We start from the raw sequence: 12,770 nt of genomic DNA, 5'->3' as shown, positions 1-12,770 counted from the left end.
CAGGAATGAAATAGAACACAGATATAAATAGAAACACAAAGATGTAGCATAAATAAATCTTCATTTCATAAATATCAAATAACTGAAATATGCTTAAATACATAATGGAAATAAACTAGCTTAGTCGATGGTAACTTATCTCTGAGAAGATATGTGGTAGCTACATGCCTCTCAAATGTCTTACAATGAGGCTCAAGGGGCTTTTGATTATTGAAAAACAAATGGAAACCCTAAACAACAAAAACCCTAACCCTGGGAGATGGAAGGCCAAGCGTTAGTGGGCCTTGTTGGGATCAATTGTGCAACTAACTTCTCGGAGTCGTAACTTAGTCATGTGATCTCTATTTGGTGCATACAATACCTTGTTAGAAAGGTCTCTCTAAGTATTGCAAGATTTGTGAGAGGGCCCTACCTACAACCATGGGACTTTTGCGAACCTCAAAAAAACATAGTTTAGGGGGTCAAAATAGCTCTGGAAGTTCAAGACCAAAAATAAATAAAAATAGTAAATTATGCTATAATCAAGGAAACTAGTGAAACTGACTAGAGGTCCAGGTAGAATTGGAGGGTGGCCACCAATATCCACCTAGATGAATAACCATCAGGTATAGATTCCATTTACCCCACATGGATGATATAATGGATTGTCTTAGTGGTGCTATATATTTTTCAAAAATAGATTTAAAGAGTTGTTATCACCAAATTAGAATGAGAGAAGGGGATGAGTGGAACGCAACCTTCAAAACAAATGATGGATTGTATGAATGGTTGGTTATGCCACTTGGCTTAACCAATTCACCCAACACTTTTATGAGGCTTATGAAGTCCTCAAAGAATTCATTGGTAAGTTCATGATTGTTTACTTAGATGATATCCTTGTGTATAGTAGAACCAAGGAAGAACATCTTACATTTCTAAAACTGGTGTTGAGGACATGGAAACAAGAAAAACTTTTGATAAATATGAAAAAGTGTTCTTTACTTAAGACATAATTAGTTTATTTGGGGTTTGTGATTTCTTTTGAAGGGCTGAAAATGGACCTTGAAAAGGTAAAAACCATTAAATATTGGCTTTCTCCAACAAATTTCCATGAAGTGAGAAGCTTCCATGGGTTAGCTAGCTTTTACTAAAAGTTTATTCAAAATTTTAGTCACATTTGTGCACCAATAGTGGAAACCATTAAAAAGGAACAACAACCTTTTAAATGGACAACTTATGAGCGGAAGAGGCATTACAATTGCTGAAGGAGAAAAAACAGAGCAACCAGTTTTAGTTTTGCCTGATTTCCAAAAGCCTTTCTAGGTGAAGTGTGATGCTAGTGGAATGACTATTGGAGTTGTTCTTAGCCAAGATGATAATCCAGTTGCATACTTCAGTGAGAAATTAAATGAGACCAAGCAGAAGTATTCCACTTACGACAAGGAATTTTATGTAGTAATTCAATCCCTCAAGAAGTGGAGGCATTACCTTATGCCCAAGGAGTGCATTTTGTACACAGATAATCATGCATTGTAGTTCATAACTAGATAAGACAAGTTGAACCAGAGACATGCCAAATGGGTTGAATACATGAAATTTTTTTGTTTTTAACCATATTAATGAAAATTCCAATGAAGTTGTTGATGCTTTGAGTCAAAGATGTTTGGTTTTTGCAGGAATTTCAAGTCAACACTTTGGGGTATGAACACCTACAATAATTATACAAGGAAGATTCATATTTCATGGAAATTTAGGAAGCTTGTAAAAAATTTGTGGTCAAGGATCAAAGTCCATGGCTTAAGTACATGATTCTAGAGGGATAATGTTCAAGTGCATCAAATTGTGCATTCCATAGGGATCAATGACATATAATTTAATGAAGGAGAGGTGCATTGGAGGAATAAATCGTCATTTTTTGCCATGATAAGACATATGCACATCTAAGTTCATATTATTATTGGTCGGGTATGAGGATTGATGTCAAGAAGTTTGTGGAAAGGTACAAAATATGCCAATATGCTAAAGGCAGGCAATAGAATACTGGGTTATATCAACCACTTCCCATAACTAACGGGCCTTGGGAAGCCATAAGTATGCAATTTGTTTTAGGTTCACCAAAAACTCATAGGAAATATGATTCAATTTTTGTAGTGGTGTACCAATTTTCTAATATGACACACTTTACACCTTATTCAAAAACAAATGATGCTACTCATTTTTCCAGTTTACTTTTAAGGGAAGTTGTGAGACTGCATGGACTCCCTAGGAGTATAGTCTCAGACTAAGACGCAACATTTGTTGGGCACTTTTGGAGGACTTTATGGAAGAAATTGGGAACAAACTTGAAATATAGTTCAACATAACATCCCCAAATATATGGGCAGACTGAAGTGGTTAATACATGTCTGGGAAATTTGTTGAGGTGTCTAATTAATGAGCATAATAAACAATGGGATGAAGTTCTTCCACAAGCTGAGCTTTCCTATAATGATTCTCCTAATAGGATTATAGGAAAAAGCCCTTTTCAAATTGTATATGGCATGCATCCCATAGGTATTTTTGAACTCAGGAATTTGGGAAAAGAAGTAGTTTGAAGTGTTGAAGTAGAAAAAATTGCTACAATCATGCAAATGATACGTGAACATGTCAAGGGGAAACTAGAGGAAAGTAGCCTTAAGTACAAGAAGAGATTTGATCTTAAGAGAAGGGAAGTAAATTTTGAAGTTGGGAACATGGTTTTATCCCTTTTGAGGAAGGAAAGGATCCCAAATCGTGAATGTAATAAACTGAACTTAAAGAAGATTGGTCTTTGCCAAAAAATGAGGAAGTTCTCAGCGTGTATCCTTATCAAGAGTCCAAAAAAGAGAAACAATATGAACAAGAGAAGGTTTAGTGGGAAGCTTAGCTACCTACAACTCAAAAGTTCCAGATGGAGATGATTTTTTACCAAAAGCTCATAAAAAAGACCAGGAACAAAAATTACTAGAAGTATTTGGTCAAATGGAAGGGTCTTCCAACTGAAGAAGAGGTTTGGATGAGCGAGGGAGAGATCCTTAAACATGGTAGCACTCTTGCAGAGCTCATGACTAAGAGTCCATGAAATCGTTTGTTTTGAGGGAGTTTAATGCAAGCACGTTGCTCCACATTTTGTTTTCCCAAAAAATATATGTTCCGTGTAAATATCTTCCATAGTTGTTGTTATGTTGTGGTTATGCGTCCCTTAAGGGACATTTGCACATACATTGTTTTATGTTTTGTTTTTGTGCCCCTCTGTTTGGGACAATTGTTCTTTTTGTTATGAGAGGGATTCTAGAATGGCCCAAATTTCATCTTTGGGAGGGTTGTTATTAGCCAAAACGTCCTTGTTATGTTACGGAAGAAATTCCCTATGTTTTGTATAAAAAATGGATACGAATATCTTACGAGCATGTGAGAGGAAAATGAAGAAGAATAGAATCATTTTGTTTGTTATTGGTATCCTCTATAATTTCTCTTTACTATAACATGATGTTCTTAGTTTTCGAATGGAGTGTCCTATGTATGATTTGGTTAAACTATGAATTTCAACACTCTGAAACAAATTTGATTTAACTCAGTGAGGTCTAGGCAAAGCGTGAAGTCCTAAAATTAGTCGTAATTCGCTATAAAAAGAAAAATTGTCTATCGGCCCTTGCGAAACCTATGAATCAAATAACTTGCGATAGGTTTTAGTCTATGACGAATCTTCTTGTTTTGGAGAAGTTTACTAAAATTTTATTTAACATAAGACACTTTGTTGAATGGTGAAACCTAGTCCGATGGGACTTAACACAAATAAGGGAAATCCATACTTAGATAGGTTATGAAGTCGGTGAGACCCATAGCTAAGAGGTCGGCCCTTCGAAATTTTCATTCGAAATAAAAACTACCGAGTACCCAAGCCTTGACCGAAGGCGAGCCCAACCTCAATCGACGAAGTCGACTTGAAACAATTTATGTTGGTTGGGTGGTGAATAGTTAGATGTAGGAAACAATTGGATGAAATAAGTAAGTAAGGAATTGGTCATGACGTTGTTACTTGGAATTTTTTATGTACAATTCCATGGACATGCTGGTGGATGTGTTGAATGCACTCAATGAATATGTTAGCTCTGTCAGCTTCGGACTAGACATGAGTCGAATCTGCCTGAGTAGCTGCAAGTGGTATGACAACATCAATGGGACATATTCCTCGAATATTCCCAGGCCTGACTCAGTTGGCGTAGTTGACCGAGAAATAAATTTCAAGGTGGCATATCAAGTTCGACCCTAACTCACTTTTATTCAAGTTGTGTTTGGACCCTGGGAGCTTAAAAGCCATGACTTGACCCCAACCTTATGTGTGCCAATTCAGATAGTTGGGTTGAGTGCAAAAACATAGAGATGAAATTTGTGGAGTCAACATCCTTGAACGTCGAGTACCTTAGTTAGTCGATAGTTGGTTCCAAATAACGAGTGTGCACATTTGGTATGGTGAAATAAACTGACCCCCGAGTCATGAGGATGAGGTCGAATGGTTAGGTGTGGAGGTTTGGTCCCCACGGGTCTCATCGTCTAATCATGGGCAGGGCTATGTATGCTTGAGAGTTACTCCAAACACGATTTCTTCAATTGAAAAAAAAACCGAGCCCGACTTGACCTTGTTCAATAAGCATGGAACCAACGCTTGGTTAAACAAATTTAAATTATAAAAATGTTTTATAAAGAAATAAGGAGCCTCCACGAAATGAGAAAAAAGGATTTCTTCTCCGCAAGAAAGGGAATAGGGTATTTTTTTTTTAGTACTATATATATATATATATATATATATATAGATATATATAAAGACCACGAATAGGGAAAAGGGGTCGCGAGGGATAGTACACCAACAATGGTTAACTTTTTTTAAAAAGGGGTGCGACCCCCTAGAAGAAGTGCAATACATATATATCATTTCATTTTACATCATGGTTGCGTCATTTGACAAGCAACATATCGTGTCTCATTCTGCGATTGGAACCTAGGTAGAGAGGTTATTATTAAACCCTCCCAACCACCTGAGATAACATCCATTAACAATAATAATGGTTAACTTTGACATGCTTAGGAATGACTATGCAATGGTGTTGCGGATACATTTATATTTTGCCCACTTATTCCAGCATTGCGATCAAATTAAACTAACTCATGTGAAATGTAGTTAGTTAATAAAAATTTAAAATTACATTATCATGCAATTGTGTACCGTGAGTTATAAATTCAATCCATCTTTAATTATACTATCTTTCACTATTATCATTCCATATTATTTTTAATTATGTTATTTTTAAATATGATCATTCCATAATCAAGTAAGCGTTATTGATGGGTGGTACATAGCACTTGTTATTTCTTTTATTTACTTCAGCTTGCATTTTGATCAAGTTGGTAATTGAAAATTTCTCACACAATTACTAAAATTTTATTCGAATTATGATAAAGAATTACTTTCAAAACAAAGACGATGACAGAATGGGAGAAAGAAATGCAGACTCTAAAAGAATTCGATGCCCAAAATAAAAGTACATGGAAAACCAATGTTCCCGTACAGAATTTCTTAACGGTTTCGTGATCTTTGTCGTTTTGTGAAGCAAACTCTATCAGAAAGCCCAACATTCTTCTCACATCTTCACCTTTGCACGTTCTACCAGTACATACAAATTACTTGTATAAATTAACCCTATAAAGTTGGACTTGCTATGGCATCATGAAACTGTAGGGCATGTTTCCATTTTCCAATAAAACGTGAGCACAACAGATCTGGAATAATAACGTCAACAGTGAAATAAAACATTTGATAATTCGCAAATGTACAAATCTCAGAAAAGCAAAGGAGATTAATATCAAAAAAACCATTTCTTCCCATAACATTTGATCATTGGGAAACGTACAAATCTCTCAAAGACACAAGCTTACTATTTAAAAGGTTTTGTTCAATTTTAAAGTTCTTATTACTATTTAAATTTGTATATGATATTTAGGCCGATAGGCCTTCCTATGCATCAACAATCGTCAACACTTTTAGTCACGTACAAATCTCTCAAAGACACAAGCTTACTATTTAAAAGGTTTTGTTCAATTTTAAAGTTCTTATTACTATTTAAGTTTGTATATGATATTTAGGCCGATAGGCCTTCCTATGCATCAACAATCGTCAACACTTTTAGTCTGCTTCGTTGGATCAGGGGAGACACTTTCAACCGTTGATTTGAAGTCTGGCGTATCACCTCTTGCACTGCACTTTAACTGCTTTTTCCAAGTATCGGTTGAGTTTCCTTCTTTTCACCTCAAAGTTCTGCTGTGCATTGAACCTGGCCCTGTTATGCAAAAACTCTGATCAGATTGCCATTGGGGGGAATCTTAGGGTCACTGCTTTTTCCAAGTATTGGTTGAGTTGCCTTCTTTTCACCTCAGAGTTCTGTTGTGCATTGAACCTGGCCCTGTTATGCAAAAACTCTGATCAGATTGCCACTGGGGGAAATCTTAGGCAGATCCTATTTCCGGAACTGGGTTGTCGCCCAATATCAATCTTTCCAGACGGTTGCAGGTGCAACATTTAGCAAGGGCTTCAATCAGGATTGGGAACCTTTTCAGCCGGTGGTTTAGCTTTTGGAGCTGCAGAATTATCCTTGTGTTCTGGAAAATTGGAGCCTGTGATGATTATCATTAGCATATTTATTGCAGGTATTAGTCATGGATCCGTTTTTGATTTAGGTGTTTTTGTCTATGAAATCTGCATGCTGAAAAATCTGTCTAACCAACCATGTTACTGCTCGGATGGTTTTAGGGTCAGTGGCCACGTTTGCTAAACTATATCCAAAGATGAAACCTTACGAATATGGTTTTAGAGTATTCTTGATAACATTCTGTTTCGTAAAGGTGTCCGGCTATAAAACTGGGGAGTTCATTCACACAGCAATAAACCGCTTTATCCTCATCCTTCTTGGTGCTGCTGTTTCTTTAGTAGTTAACACCTGTATCTACCCAATTTGGGCAGGCGAGGATCTACACAAGCTGATAGAGAAAAATTTCATGGGCGTCGCAAAGTCCCTTGAAGGTCAGGGTTTTAAACGCACGACTTGCAATTTTAGTAGCTAACCATTTTTTAGAAAAGTTTGCTGTATCATCCCACTTGTTTCTGCAAATACTTTTGCAGGATGCATTAATGGGTACCTTTCAGGATTTGAGCTTGAAAGAGTTCCCTAAAAAATTCTTACATGTCAGGCTGCTGATGATCCAGTGTACAGTGGCTATAGATTGGCTGTGGTCTCTGCCACTAAAGAGGAAACTCTGGTACGCTACATGATTTGAATCATAGACGCCCTGGTGCCCACCGTTTTAAGTTTTAACTTTCTCGTGTCAGTGTCCGTGGTTAAAGCATTCTAAAACTTTCAGGAAGGTTTTGCCAGTTGGGAGCCACCTCATGGCCGTTATAAAAGGATGAAGTATCCCTGGAAGCAGTATGTTAAAGTTGGAGGAGCATTGAGACATTGTGCATACATGGTTATGGCATTGCATGGATGTTTACTCTCCGAGATACAGGTTAGTTTTCAAGCACCAGGAGAACCTAAAGCTGCGTTTTTTTTAAAACTGAATTCTCATAGTCCACTGTGAGAGGTGATTTTACCTTGAAGCTTTTACGTTAATGCCCATAGAATTATTTCATCACTCCACTTTATCTTAGGTACATCTTAATATGGCTATTTTTGAATATTTCTCTTATTTGTACCGTCGTTATTTGTCTATTGCAGTTAGAGTACTCTAAACATGAAAATGATATCTCTGGATGTGGATCTTTAGAATTTACTTTATTTGCCTGTTGCAGTTCTCTAAACAAGATGTAGATCTTTAGAATTTACTTTATTTGCCTGTTGCAGTTCTCTAAACAAGATGCAGATCTTTAGTATTTTCTTATATTATATGAGAAGGATTGCATAGATAAAGTGTATACGGCAACAAGGGTTTTTGTCTTATTAAGCATTTAGAGGGATAAAGAAAACAATGGACAAATGTATCAATGTTCTGTTATTACATTTATTTCTTTAATATCCCCTTTACATTAAATGCATTTTTAACCAAGCAAACGCCAGAGGGCTGCAGTTTTAGTTATCCATCTATGAAGACACCTTGTTCTATCTGTTAATGTAAAGGTCACTCAATAGCGTTTTCTTTTTGCTGCAGTTTCAATTATCCATCTATGAAGGCACCTTGTTCTATCTGTTAATGTAAAGGTCACCCAATAGCGTTTTCTTTTTGCTGCAGTTTCAGTTATCCATCTATGAAGACAAGTTGTTCTATCTGTTAATGTAAAGGTCACCCAATAGCATTTTCTTTTTGTTGTTGGAGAAGAAAGCATATCATTTTAGGACAAACTGGTTCATGTTTGTTATTTGATTTTTTCTATTTGTATAGTGATTTGATTATTACAATTTTATGAAGACATAAATACTTTATCCTTTTAAATTTGAAATTGTGATTTCCAAAGAGGAAAAAAACATTTGAATTTGAAATTGTGATTTCCAAAAAGGAAAAAAACATTTAAATTTGAAATTTTGATTTCCACAGAGAAAAAGAAAACATATTCTTACCTTTTAGACCCACTCTAACTATACTACCTTCATGAAAAGGTAATTTCAACAAAAATGCTTGAGAGATGGTAATTCATTCAAACAATCCCTCCTTTTCTTTTGCCCAATATGCAATCGCTATGAAATGTTAGCACTAATAAACTAGGCCCTTATGCTGTAATATTCCCTATATTTATTTATTTAAATTCCTAGAATTTTTTTTTATGAATTTCATTTAGAAAAAGGTGTAACATTGATTCTGTTGGCCTTCTGTCAGAAGGCTTTGCCTGCTCTCCCTGTTTCAATTTCTTTGGGTGTAGTTTTTTACTTCTTAACTCATCTTGTAATGGAAGCTTTCGTGGTTTAGATAACGACTCACCTTTTGCTTTTTTGATATTAGAGCAGAATTAACTCCAATCCCCAAAGTTGCACTTAGCTTGAATACCCTTAAATAGACTGCTGGATATCGTGAGGCCACAAATCAACTCAGCTCTGACAAGGGAAGCCAAATTTTCTTTGTTGTAAACTTATAAATTTAGCACAAATAACATTGATTTTGTTGTATTCTATTCTTATCATTTCCTTGGGCAAAGCAATATACTTTGTAATTTGATTTTTTATTTGAAATTTATTGCAAGAGGAAATCTATGGAAATTTGAAAACACTGTTCTATCAAACGACAAAGAGCATTTAGAAGGGTAATTGCACAATGATCCAGTGCAAGAAAACAAGGTTTTCCACAAACCAATTAACTCTTCTAAAAAAATTCAACAATTCCAAATTAATAATCCTATCGGCCTCTCTTTGTACCTTTTGGGACAATTGCTAGTTATAAATGTTTTGTTCACATGTAAAGTCTTTATCGTTGTTCATTTTTTTTTTAAATTGAGAAATAATATTCATAAGATTTTGTGCAATTTTAAATATATTTAAACATTGTATATCCTATGTTATAAGAATTTTCACTGAAAGAAAATTAATACACTGTTAAATTATTCAAAATACAAGTTTACATAGTAATTTTTTAAAAGGCAAATGACAAATTAGAAAACTATTTTCAAAAATTTAAAAATATAAAATGAATTCAAAATATTCATGTCTAAGTTTGTGTGGTCATTGGCAAATGACAAATTAAAAAACTAATTTCAAAAATTTAAAACTATAAAAAGAATTCAAAATATTCATGTCCAAGTTTGTGTGGCCATTGCTTACAAAGAGAGGAGACGAGATGCGAGACAGGTCAGTATAATTCAAATGTGCTTTTTAGATTTCCAAATTTTAAAAATATAAAGTGAATTCAAAATTTTCATGTCTATAAGTTGTGTGGTCAGTGCTTACATAGCAGACGTGATGCGATACAGGTAACTATAATTCAAATATGCTTTTTAGATTTGAGTTTTCCCATTCTGATATTTTAAAGCTATTTTCAAAAATTTAAAATATAAAATGACTTGAAACTATTTTCAAAAATTTAAAATATAAAATGAATACATAATTTTCATGTTTATAAGTTTGTGTGGTCAGTCTTTACATAGAGAGGATATGAAATGCGATACCGATATAATTCAAATATGCTTTTTAGATTTGAATTTATTTTATTTTTTTGGTAAGTAAACATTCACTAGATTTGAACCAATAATTTAGGGTAAAAAGTGCACTATTCATTGTTACTATGAATCTAAAGTCCTGTGGGTTGAATTTCCTCCATAATATTTTAAAACTATTTTCGAAAATTTTAAAATATAAAATTAATTCAAAATATTCATGTATATAAGTTTGTGCGGTTTTGCTTGGCTAAGAGCTCGTCTTCCTCGGACGTAAGGAAACAGGTTAACGGCCCAAGACCCAGAGGCATCTGGCAGGAGTGAAAGCCTGCTCCCTTACGGACCACCAGCGGTTTATTACAGGTGGCGTGGTTATCCTTGATAACAGTGATGAGTCAAACAGACATTCGCGGATAGCAGCCAGAGATGGCTGTCCTCACTGTTGGTTTGACACCTGAGTTTGATAGGTTTTGCCACTTTCGGAAAAAAAAAAAAAAAGTTTGTGCGGTCAGTGGTTACATAGCGAGGCACGAGACGCGATACAGGTAAGTCAAAAATGCTTTTTAGATTTGGATTTTCTCCATCGTTTCGTTTAAAATTTAGTAAAGAAAATTAAAAGAGTTATTCGAATTGTAAATTTTTATTATAGAGATTATATCCATTTAAATGTAATAAATATTTTTCAAAGTTATATATATATATTTTATTAAATTTATGGTAATTAAAAATTCAGAAAAAAAATTAAAGTGGAAATTTTCATTGTGAAGATTATATAACTTAAATGTAATTTTAATAAATAAAAAAAATTATTGAGAATTATGTAATAATCATAAATCTATTTTAATTTGTGATTTATTAAATATTGAAAAATCACATTTTTTAAGGTGTAATTTTTTTTTAGTGTAAAATTTAAACATATATTTGTTTTTTTAAAGATTTGATTACTCTTAAGTTTTAGTTAAAATGGATTTATACTAATTCTTAATAATATTTATATAAATTTAACAGTTCTATATACCTTTAAATGTTTTTATTTTTAATTATATATATGTTAGTAAAAAAATTATTGTAAATATTATGTGTTTATATATTTATTAATTAAATTTAAATATGAAATTTTGAAATATAATGATTATTAACATGAATTATTATTTTAATTTATATGATAAAATAAATCATTCATATATATATATAATCTATTATTGATATTTTTGGATTTAATGATTCATATAATATATTTTTCCAAAAAATTTTTTTTATAGAAAATTTAAATTAGAATTATATTATATTAGTGAAAATGTTACACACTTAATTCTCGGATTATGTTTTTGGTTAGTGTGTATTATGATGATTAGTTGTTAGATTCCAAGAAATTTAGAAAACTGAATCAACAGTTTACCTATTCTATTAATATGTACACTATATACATCATTCTTTGAGATCATTCTTAATAATATAGTTGATTTGGCTTCCAATTTTGTTGTCTTACAGTGGTATCAGAGCAGAGGTTCACCGGCCCTGTTGAGTAAGTTAAGCCACTTGTTTGTGGCCTTCTTCAGCACATTGCCATTGTTGCCTCACTGTGTGGAGCTTGTACCATGTGTGTGTGCTAAACTGAAATTGAAGCGTGGGGAAGCGTTGGTGTTTGTAAAGAGGGTGTTGTCAAGTCAATTGTAATCTGCACCCGTTTCTTTCACAAGACCGTTGTGACATCAAGAGCAAAGACTTGAACAAACTAGAGAGAAAAATGACTGGAAGAAAATCGTTGTTGTCACTCACCATGACATGCTGGAATCTGTTTTAGGAAGAAATCTACAATATGAAGGCTTTTACGACCACTGCGAGTGAGAATAGAATGCAATGTTAAATATGGATGAACAGAGGGAGGCGTGAATATACGCTTTTTTTTTTTGCAAGTTTTAATCTTGACCATAAATTCGCCTTGATTTTAAATCAAAATTTTCTTTGCTGTCCAAATATTGCAATCTTCCATGTTTCCAAATAAGCTCATTCATTGAACATGTATCTTCCTTGTCTTGATAACCTTTCCCACAATATCTTATTGAGGCTACACTCAAATAATCCCCAAAGGCAACAATCCAGTTCCAAAGAGAAACAAAGCTTTACAGTGTTATCATTATCCCTTTCGATTACAGTTTATTTGTGATTATCCTTTAGAGACAGCCAACTCCGTATCCCAAGCAAATCTCGGTTCTATGCGGCAATATTTTACCACCAATATACAGGAACTCTATTGTCTATCTGTTGTTCGTCCAAGGAGAAGATATCTTAACAAGCCTGTGTGTGGATCCAATGGCAGAGTGCAATTTTTTTAGTTAACTGAATATTCTTCATAAATCCAAATAAATTTATCCCTTGCGAACTCTCAATGTTGTGACAATTAAGAAGTGGAGGAGAACTTGAGGCTGCAAACTCTCCTATGTACCACGTCCCTATTACAATTAAACTTGCATGTGTTGTTTTGTCTAGTCATTCCTTTGTTTTCAACATATTTTCAGCGATGGTGTTTATAATTATCTTTTTATAGATGGACTGTGCTATGAATAGTTGTAGAGAATCTAATGAAAACAATCGTGGACCAACTAAAAGGTTATGTTAACTGATGAAGCCGCTCCCAATAGCT

At 34.0% G+C, this 12,770-nt stretch overlaps 1 pseudogene; it reads left to right on the top strand.

Annotated features, from left to right (window-relative positions):
- The first annotated feature begins 6,792 nt into the window (after positions 1–6,792).
- On the top strand, positions 6,793–7,859 carry LOC149177023 (putative aluminum-activated malate transporter 3; annotated as a pseudogene).
- The last annotated feature ends 4,911 nt before the right edge of the window (positions 7,860–12,770 follow it).

This window comes from Pinus tabuliformis, chromosome 4_1 (assembly GCF_031772625.1).
Source record: "Pinus tabuliformis cultivar Carrire ecotype Pingquan chromosome 4_1, CPIR1, whole genome shotgun sequence".
NCBI classification, from domain to species: Eukaryota; Viridiplantae; Streptophyta; class Pinopsida; order Pinales; family Pinaceae; genus Pinus; species Pinus tabuliformis.
Note: the sequence above shows the minus strand (reverse complement) of the source record. Positions and strands in the feature narration are given on the sequence as shown.